Consider the following 7,542-nt stretch of genomic DNA (forward strand, 5'->3'; position numbering starts at 1 on the left):
CCTCCAGATGAGTAACTATTTCAGGGACCCTTGCTCCCTCCTCTTGACGGAGAGAAGCCCTCAAGGCATTTGCAGCCTTCAGAACAGCAGACGCAAAATGCTTGGCTGCTATTCTATCTTCGAGTCAAGAAGACAGCGACGCGCTCGGCAGCTGTGGGTTCTGGCACACGCAAGTGTGTGTGTGGGGGGAGGTCTGAATCTCCGAGATCCCAGTTCCCCACCTCCAAGCGGGGCAGGAGGCCGACGTGTGTCTGCACCTTCCAGCTCTTTGTGCGTGGAGTTTTGAATTCTTTTTTCTATCGTTCGGGTTTTATTTATTTATTTTGAAAGAGAGAGGCAGAGAGCCAGTGGGGGAGGCAGAGAGAGGGAGAGAGAGAATCGCAAGCAGGCTCTGTGCTGTCAGTGCAGAGACCAAGGCAGGGCCTGAACTCACGAACCCCCTGATCATGAGCTGAGGTCGTGAGCTGAGCCGAAACCAAGAGTCGGGCAATCAACCGACTGAGCCACCCAGGCGCCCCCAGAGTCTTGGATTCGTAAAAACATCTACTCCAGTCATGGGCCACCACAACCCTGTCCCCAGACTGCGCACGAGGACAGGATGGTCTGGGGCCACAGAGAGATGCGCTGGGCAAGGCACAAGGGAAACTGGCCATCAGCGGCCCTACTCCTTCCCTGCGTTTCACAGACTTCAAGGCATGGATTTGAGCACTGGAACCTTCTCTGCTGTCAGTCAAGGAGAGATGAAAGATAAAACCCTGGTCCGCAGTGGCATCGAGCAGCATGAAGGTGTTGGGGGGGCGTGGCTGAGCCCCTGCCCTGGGTCAACGACACACAACTTGTCCTTCAGTTGAGCAAGATGGCATGATGTTTAAATGAGAATCTATAAGGGTGTGCAGACCTGTGGCCGAAAACGGGAAAATGAAGGTATTACCAGCTACTGGTTCATATACATTTATTTATTCAGCAAACATGGGGCTCACTGTGTGTCAGGCACCAGGAATACAGTGACAAATAGGATGCTGAGAGAACCAGAGTGGCCTGGCCGGGGTGGGCAACCATCTCAGCAATGGGGAGAGGCCTGGGGAGTGGTCCCATGTCCACTCACATCTGGCTCCCAGTAGGAGGCAGAAGGTCTTTTTTTTTTTAAATTTTTTAAAATGTTTTTATTTATTTTTGAGACAGAGAGAGACAGAGCATGAGCAGGGGAGGGGCAGAGAGAGGGGGAGACACAGACTCCGAAGCAGGCTCCGGGCCCCAAGCTGTCAGCACAGAGCCCGACACGGGGCTCGAACTCGGTATCCGCAAGATCGTGACCGGAGCTGTAGTGAGATGCTTCAGGGACTGAGCCCCCCGGGCGCCCCAAGGAGCAGAAATTCTGAAGGGCCCTCAGGCTGAGCCGTGAGCACAGCCCAGTGGACATTCCAGCACTTTCCCAGGACCTCCACGACCTGCTCCTCTCTAGGTATTCCTGATGGGAATTTGACCGTCAAGGGTGAGACATAAAGACCTAGAAGCAGTGAGGAAACTGTGCTTGGAAGTGGCTCCAAGTCCATTCTCCATCCTTCTAAACATCACGGGAGCTGCCTGGTAGCTTCAGTCAAACTACCCAGAGCTGTGTTGTTTTTTTTCCTTTTCTAAAATTTTAGCAACATTGATACAAAATTATTAAAATATATATTATATATATATATAATATATATATATGTATTATATATATATGTATACATATATATATACTCTTAGAGAAAATAAGGCAAACGTATAAAAATGTGGGCACTAAAATTTCAGACAGTTTCAACGAGGACTTTGGGACCCAGGGCAGAAGGAAAAGGAAAAATGTGTGCTTGAAGGGTAGTAGAAGTAATCAATAATGATTGATTTTCAATGTTGATCAAAAAATACGGTCTTAAAGGGGGCGCCTGGGTGGCTCAGTCGGTTGAGCGTCCCGACTTCGGCTCAGGTCACGATCTTATGGTTCGTGGGTTCGAGCCCCGCGTCAGGCTCTGTGCTGACAGCTCGAGCTTGGAGCCTGCTTTGGATCCTGTGTCTCCCTCCCTCTCACCTCCCCCGCTTGTACCCTCTCTCTCTCTCTCTCAAAAATAAATAAACATTAAAAAAATAATTAAAAAAAAGAATCCAAACGATGAATAAAACTAGGTAGAAGTGTTTTTTTTTTTTTAATTTTTTTTTAACGTTTATTTATTTTTGAGACAGAGAGAGACAGAGCATGAATGGGGGAGGGGCAGAGAGAGAGAGGGAGACACAGAATCGGAAACAGGCTCCAGGCTCCGAGCCATCAGCCCAGAGCCTGACTCGGGGCTCGAACTTGTGGACCGCGAGATCGTGACCTGAGCTGAAGTCGGACGCTCAACCGACTGAGCCACCCAGGCTCCCCAGAAGTGGTTTTTAAACACGGTGCATATGGAAAAGTTTAACTCTGTTACCTTGTCATCGAAATATATGGCCACTGCCTGACGACAGACACCCGTCCCACATGCATTTCCTGAACTGTCTCTATAGCTTCTGCCCCTTTACCAAGTTCTGCGTTGTTGCGGGGCAGACAGAGACAGAGCGGGGAACATCCTCGTCAAAGTCTCTCCTGCTTAATTTTTCCAGAAAAATCTACTAAAAAGAGAGTCTGCAAAACCCTAATTCTCCGTATGAGCTTATTCCTTGACGTGACTACTTAGAATCTCTATCATCACTGCAAACGACTTTTTCCAGTTAGGAAGTCGCCTCTGATGGCCAGTCGCCCTTTTCCGGAGGCGGAAAACTCGGCCCCCTGGGCAGGAGCAGGAGACGCCATCAGTGTCCTCACTACGAGGCTTTGTGGTTGGGTCGCCTGGGGACGTTTCCAGCTTTCCTTCTAACCCAGGGGACAGCTGCGGGCAGCGTCCACACTCGCTGTGTTTCCATCTGTACGATGGGGACACCTCACCTCCCACTTGTCTCTTGGAGAGCAGAGGCGCTACCAAGCGGTGGGTGAAGTCCTCTTTCTCCAAGGGGCTCTCGGTCCAGGGGGTCACCCTGTCCTTCCAGAGGCTGGAAGGTGCTTGGGGGGCCTGGGGCACCGCCACCTTTTCATCCGCTCCTGCCAAGGACTCTCCAGATCCCCTCAGCCCAGACCGCCTGAGAAGGTGCCAGCTGAACAAAGTCCTCCCCAGCCCCTGCGCTCTTTCCTCTTGTTTGCACTTTGATAATCCCCCAAGCTCGGCGCAGACTTTCACCATTTAAAAAGGGCTCTGTGAAGCAATGACCAGTCACACGCATGTTCAAGGGCTCCTGTTCGAAACCCACACCTGGCTGTGGGTCTCGGCATCGGGAGCGCCGATGCAGACGCGGACACCTGCCCGGTGGGAGCACCTGCCCCTGCCCTCGACTGTGACACCTCGTGCCACCCTTGACCGGGCGTGGGAGGAGTTCTTGGCGATAGTTGCCGTCATGTTTTAATTACCGCTACACTTGCTTGGCAGACACATCCTTCCTTGGCTGCGTGTGAAAAACAACAACAAACACTTTTAAGAACTAGGAGGCAGACGGGTGGTTTGACTCTTGTAAAAAGAAAAATGCTGTGGCGGCGGAGGAAAATGACACGGCTGGCTTCCCACGTGCAACCACGATGTTGCATGGAGACAGACGACGCTACCCATGGGCACTGGGAAATTCAAGGCAGTCCGTGACACCAGAGGACTTCCGGCGGTAGGAAACTTGCAGGGAGGGAGCGGTTTGAGGTTGGGCATGAAGGGAACCCCTGGTTTCCACCGAATCCCTTTTCCCAGGCTCACCTGCTGGCAATGGGCACAGAGTTTCTTTGCTCTCCCCCCGCCCCCCACCCCTGCGCCCAGCACGCTCGGGGCTGTCTGGACTCCCAGAGTGTGTGAGAGCTGTGCCACTCGCCTTCACAGATAACATAAATAAAGCGTCGTCCAAAGCAGACAGACACTTGGGCAATTCTTTTGGAACATTCCGTCCCTGATGTTCCAGTAAATTGTTGCATCAGTGGAGATGAACAGCAGGAAAGATTGTGCAGGAGTGAGTCGGGGCGGATTAGCACAGGGCAGAAGAGCCTTGCCCGGAGGGAGACCGCACAGGGCCTGTGATCGGCGTGCACGGGGGTCCTTGCGGAGGGACGCGCTCTCCGTGGGCATCTGGGCTGCTTTCTGCTCCGCAGTGACCTGAGGGAGGACCCGGGGCGGCAGCTGGGAACATTTCGGAAGCCACTTCGGGGACAACCCCACTCCTCTAAGGACTGGAAAGGAGGGATCAGGTGTTGGGATCCTCTGACTCTGTAAACGTCAGGAATGAATTTCAGTTCCTGCCTCTGTCTCCTAACCGGTGGCACAGGAGGTCCGAGGTGGTGTTGGCCGAAGGTACAGAAGGTGCGGAAGGTGAGACTGCGTGTCACCGTGGGTCGCAAAGGCAGAGGAAATTAACACACAGACTGTGATGTCAGTACTACAGGTCAGGGAACCAGTTTCGGGGGCACGTGTGGCTCAGCCAAGGCCCCAATGGTTGTGTGACGGAGAAACTCCACGTGCCCGGCCACCTGCCCGGCCACCTGCCTCTCCTCTGTCTTTCCTGTCCCTGCAACACAGACAGCAGCTCCTGACAGGACCAGAGGGTGCTCCCTGGCACTTTCCGGCGTGTTTTGTATTGGGGGAAAGGAGGATGTCGTGTTGACATGAGCTAGGAAAGAATGTCTTCCTCGCTTCCTGGAAAGAAATGGGGAAAGAACGTGTAAATCTCAAGAACGCTGGGGCTCCTGACTGGCTCAGTCTGTTAAGCATCTGACTCCTGATTTTGGCTCAGGTCATGATGTCACGGTTCGTGAGTTCGAGCCCCCCATCGGGCTCTGCGTCGGCAGCGCAGAGCCTGCTGGAGATTCGCTGTCTCCCTCCCTCTCTCTCTCTCTCTCTCTCAAAATAAAGAAACATTTAAAAAATAAAATAAATAACTCTCAAGAACTCAGAAGCCCCCTTTGGGAGCAGTGAGAGCCACCACAGGCCCACCTGGGGAGTGGGGCAGAGAGTCCGTGGGCCGCAGAGTGAGGGTGCATTAAGACGGGGGGAGGGGGTAGTCTGGGGTCATCTCCTCCGTGTCTGCCCCCCGGCGGCCCCTGAGCTGTTGAGTGGCCCGGGGGTGGGTCACTGTCCTCATTCAGACCATGTGACCTGTCTTAATAGCACCTGTTCTGAGGGCCGGTGTGATCTGGGCCCCTAGCCAGTGCCCGGTGCTCACTCTTTCATTAATGTCGGTAATCCTACTTTGCACATTTGCATCGCTGCCGGTATTCTGTGGCAGTTGATCCCCGCTTCTGAGAAGGCCAGTCACAGACGTTCTGTGGACACCCGGATATCTGTCCAGTGACAATAGCAAGACGAACGCCCGGCCCCGCGGTAGGGTGAAGACGTCGTAAGGGAAGACCAGCGCCCGATGCCACCTACACCAGCTGCTGGGGGGGGCGAGGAACTTCTCTCCTACTTGACTTCTTTCCTACTTGACTCGCTGGCACCCGTGAGACCTCGTCGGACAATCTCCGTCTCATCAAGCAGCCCAACACGTCCGTCTTGGCAGACGTGTTCCTGTTGACACTTGCCTTGACTTGTTCTCACTCATGGCGCCCGGTTTCCATGCCGGTTGAGGTCTCTCTGTGTGCTGGTCATTGCGTTTTCAGAACGGTGGTAAGGGTTGGTGCGTGGGCGCTTGGCCACACGCTGGGCCAACGTCCACGCTGCATCAGGTCCAGGGATCCAAATAACCTGGGGCCGCCAAGTGAGCCAACCCCGGGCTCTGCTTCCCTGGGGGCCTGCCCTCTCTGGCTCACCACTACTCTTGGGGGGGTGGTGAGAGGATCCCCCGCTTCTTGCGAGGATCTCCGGGGAGGCCCTTCACCTGGCGTGGGTTTCTGTACCTGCTCTGCATGAGACCTTCCAACACTGAAGTTCCGATCCTTGTTCGGTACCTGCCTTCCGGTTGAGAACAGTTTCTGAGCGCTGGTCCCCTCCCTGGGCTCCTGCTTTCTGTCCCATTTAGGTCCGGTGGCTCCTTCCTGCCTTCCAGCTCTTTGGTGTTTCTAAGAAGAGTGACTCTTAGCCAGCCGTTTCACAAGGGTTCTTACTGTTTTGAGCCGGAAGGGGAGTCCAAATACCCGGGGCTGCCTTTATGGAGGCAGGGAGAACCAATCAAGCCTGTAGAGCTTACTGCTCCTCCTTAAGCCTCAGTTTCCTCATCTGTGAAATGGTAACTGCCGACTAATCCTACTCACACGATAGGTAAAGTGTTTAGCACAGCTCCTGGCCCATAGTAATCGCTAATATTAATCTTTCAGGTTTAAACAGGCATAAAATTCGGCAAAGCCTTGGGAGGGATCGTCACCTTCTTCCCTGGAACCTGGGGAAGCCGTGGTGGCAGCAGACCCATTTCCGCGAGGCACCCTCCCAGGAAGCGCCTCCCCAGCCAGCCGATCCCGGCGTCTCGCTGATGTAAACATAAAGCGGAAGCCACGCAGGGGTGTGCAGCACGGATGCACCTGTTCCGTGCTTTAAAACTTTCCCAGTGCCGTTCGGCGAGCACTCAGTCCTGCCCGGACACAGACGCCATTTCGTTTCCCCATTAGACACAGGGCGTCCAGGATACGACGGCCACCAAGCAAAATCCCGCTCGTTCTCTGCGTGAAGAGTCTCGCTTCGCAAGAATTCAGGACACCTTGACCATCACGTGACCTTGCAGCTTTTGTGGGACTTGACCCCCCACGTGGCACCACTCTTACACATCACCTATCCGTCCATCTCCATCTACACTTGTCCACAGCAGTCCTGCAGGAGCTCGGAGCTGTTGAGATGCGTTCCCAGGTGACAGCGAGGTGTGGGGTGAGGAAGGACACGCAGAAATACTCTGACCCACAGAAAAGGGAGCAGTACTCTCTGCCTCCAGTCTAAGAATAGTAGTTGGGCGAGTTTTACATGCCCATAAATTCCTACGTCCGTCCTTACTGTGTGGGTCTGTATGACCCAGAATCTAACGAAAACCAAAGTCAATTCTAACGGTCTCTCTTGTCACATGTATTTATTTATTTTAATGTTTCTTTCTTTTTTTTTTAAGTTTATTTATTTTTGGGACAGAGAGAGACAGAGCATGAACAGGGGAGGGTCAGAGAGAGAAGGAGACACAGAATCTGAAACAGGCTCCAGGCTCTGAGCTGTCAGCACAGAGCCTGACGCGGGGCTCAAACTCACGGATGGCGAGATCATGACCTGAGCCGAAGTTGGACGCTGAACCGACTGAGCCACCCAGGCGCCCCAAATGTTTCTTTATTTTTGAGAGGCAGAGAGAACCAGAGCGTGAGCGGGGGAGGGGCAGAGAGAGCGGGAGACACAGGATCCGAAGCAGGCCCTGGGCTCTGAGCCGTCAGCACAGAGCCCGATGTGAGGCTCAAACCCACGAACCGTGACATCATGACTTGGGCCGAAGTCGGACGCTTATCTGTCTGATCTCACATGTGAAAATGGCCAGGGGCCCTGGGGTGGGTCAGTTGGTTAAGCG

At 53.7% G+C, this 7,542-nt stretch overlaps 1 long non-coding RNA gene across 1 annotated transcript; it reads left to right on the forward strand.

Annotated features, from left to right (window-relative positions):
- The first annotated feature begins 3,586 nt into the window (after positions 1–3,586).
- On the forward strand, positions 3,587–7,048 carry LOC109267973 (uncharacterized). The gene is made up of 2 exons (XR_002080386.2): positions 3,587–3,699; positions 6,329–7,048. It is a non-coding gene; the product is annotated as an uncharacterized LOC109267973 (long non-coding RNA).
- Positions 7,049–7,542: the final 494 nt, after the last annotated feature.

The sequence above is a fragment of the Panthera pardus genome, unplaced genomic scaffold (genome assembly GCF_024362965.1).
Source record: "Panthera pardus isolate Hobbes unplaced genomic scaffold, ASM2436296v1 HiC_scaffold_8, whole genome shotgun sequence".
NCBI classification, from domain to species: domain Eukaryota; kingdom Metazoa; phylum Chordata; class Mammalia; order Carnivora; family Felidae; genus Panthera; species Panthera pardus.